The sequence below is a fragment of the Pteropus vampyrus genome, unplaced genomic scaffold (genome assembly GCF_000151845.1).
Source record: "Pteropus vampyrus isolate Shadow unplaced genomic scaffold, Pvam_2.0 Scaffold320, whole genome shotgun sequence".
In the NCBI taxonomy this organism is placed as follows: Eukaryota; Metazoa; Chordata; class Mammalia; order Chiroptera; family Pteropodidae; genus Pteropus; species Pteropus vampyrus.
Window position 1 is genome coordinate 484219 of NW_011889101.1, and position 2570 is coordinate 486788.

The window sequence follows — 2570 nt, forward strand, 5'->3', positions numbered from 1 at the left end:
CGGCCAGGGTGTGTTTAGCTTTACCCACCATTACCAGTTTACCTGCTCACGTTCCTTGTTTCATTTCAGGGCCTCCGTCTGTGACCATTGTCCTTATCCCTGAAGTACATCCTTTAGCATCGGCTTCGACGAGAATTTAGCTGGTGATAATTTAACTTCTCGGTTGTCCGTTATTTTGCTTGGGCGTGTGTGTCGGGGGCGAATATCTCGGTAAATGCTCCGTTTCCGGCAACTCGAAAAACGTCTCAAATGCCTTTTCACTGTTGAAGGGTCATTTTTCTAGGTACGGAATTCCCGACGGGTAGTTTTTTCCCCCGAAAGCTGAGGCCTTCGGGGTTCCGTCGCCGTTGTCGAGAAATCCGTCATCGTCCCTTTGCGGGGCCCCGTCCTCTGCGGTTGCTTTTAGTGGCATCTCCGCGTCTGTGGCACCCTTCGGTGTCGCTGCTGTGACACTGGGTGTCCCCTTTCCTTTTAAAAATTCTGTCTGGCACGCCCTCTTCCCGTGTCCGCGGACGCGCGTGTCAGCGTGCTCGGGCCGTCGTCGCAAAGTCCCGCTAAGCGGGCGGCTTAAACGCAGAGGCTCCCGCCTCGGTCCTGGACCAGGAGACGGACCGCAGCGTTGGCTCCTGCCGGGGGCCGCGGGCGAGACTCGCTGCGGGCTTCTCCCCCAACGTCTGGCAGCCCAGGCCTCCCTTGGCTCGGAGATGGGGTCCCCCTGTGTCAGTGCGTCGCCTTCCCTCTGTACAAATCCCCCCTTTCTATCAGGTACCGGTCGTCGGATTAGGGGCCACCCTAGAAGCTCACCTTCACCTGACCATCTGTCAAGACCCCGTTTCCAAGCACGTCCTCCTTCACAGGAACCGAGCTCACCCTTCGGCGGGGACATAATTCAGCCCGTAGCTCATGTGTTTCTCAGCTCTGGAAAATCGCCACGATTTGCTCTGAATGTTTCTTCTCCCCATTCTCGTATTCCCTCCCTTGGGAGCCCTAAACACGCCAGTGTCTGCCGCCCGGTCCCCGACGCGCTTCCCGTCCCACGTGCCCCCTCGCCGCGCGCATCCTGGGTCACTTCCCCGCCCGCCCGTCTCCCCTGGGGTCAACTCGTTCTCGCTTTCGCGGTGCCTGATCTGCCGTGTGACTCTTTCGAGGTTCTTAAAAACTTCATCTCCAGTCAGTATTGTTTCCGACGTGCTGCTTTTCCCACGCTAAGCAGCTGGTTTTCGTTCCGTCCGTCCCCGTCCCCTTCTCGGCCCCGTCCTCCTTGTGATTTGGTGCCGGTGCCGCTTGCGGTCTGTTCTGGTGCTGAGCTGACCCTCCGCCCACTCGACCCGGGGCGCCGAGGGGCCTGGGCCCAAGACGCTCTCCTCTGGGTGCGAGTCGCCCTTGCTGCTGCAGGGCCGGGAACCCTGTGGACCTAGAGCCGCTTTGAATGGAAACAGGGACGAACATAAGGGGCACGTAGGGCGCGGTGTAAAGTCCGACCACGTGAGAATCGAGCCCAGGAAAGGGCAGGACAGTATCTGACGAGACGACGGGCAAGAATTTCCGAAATCAGGGACAGACACACCAAGCCACCGGCTGAAGAGGGGCCATAAATTTCAAAACGCAGGCTCTGCAGTCAGTGAAAGGCCGGAAAATCTGACGACAGAGAAAATCCGCGCACGAAAACCACACGCCGTCTCGAAGGGCAGCAAGACGTCGTGTGACGTCTCCACGCAGGCAGCGAAGCCGGAAGACGGCGTTTTAACCCCCGCAAGGCAGGAGGCGCCGGCTGAGAACACCGCACCCCGGGAAAGGAAAAGGCGAGAAGTCGAGAGGTTGCGCCACAGCAAAGCCACAGCCGAAACCCCAACCAAAGCAAAACGGGAAGCAGGGGCCGCGTGTGGGAAAGGGCCCGGGGGGGAGGGTAGCTCAGAGGAGCAAACGCATCCGTAAGGGGAACGGACGTGGACTGAGGAGTTAACGACATCATTTATCGTGGGGTTGACGATATGTGCACAATTATTGTGATTATTATTATTATTTTTTTAGGCGAGGCGACCCTTGGTTGACCTCACAGATTGCAAGGACCTTGTCAGTTTACAATCCCTTATTTTTCATTTTCTTTTGTATTTTTTACGCCTGCCGCACCCGGGCTTCCTAGGTGGTCTCCCATCCAAGTCCTGACCAGGCCCGACCCTGCTTAGCTTCCGAGACCAGACGGGACCGGGCGCGTTCAGGGTGGCGTGGCCGCGGACAGTAAGTGCAGAATTAACATGGAAGTGTTCATGCTCTTTCCCAGAGCCCAGGGAACATTTATCAAACTTGTTCATGTTCTGGGCTGTAGAGCATTCTCCATATCTTTCCAATGACTGAAATCATTTTAAGTATATATCCTGACCCCAGTGGGAACAGGCTATAAATCCATAACAAAAGAATACCCGGCAAATCCTCAAACGTGTGGTTATTTTGCAACACACATCGAACTAATTCACCAGCCAAGGAAGAAATCGTAATGGCACGAGGAACTGTTTTACCGGAATGAAAATGAAAACATAATATGCCAAGCTTTACGGGGTCAGCGAAAGTCA

General features: G+C 56.0%; 1 pseudogene; it reads right to left on the bottom strand.

Annotated features, from left to right (window-relative positions):
• Window positions 1-2118: 2118 nt before the first annotated feature.
• On the bottom strand, window positions 2119-2237 carry LOC111730563 (annotated as a pseudogene).
• Window positions 2238-2570: the final 333 nt, after the last annotated feature.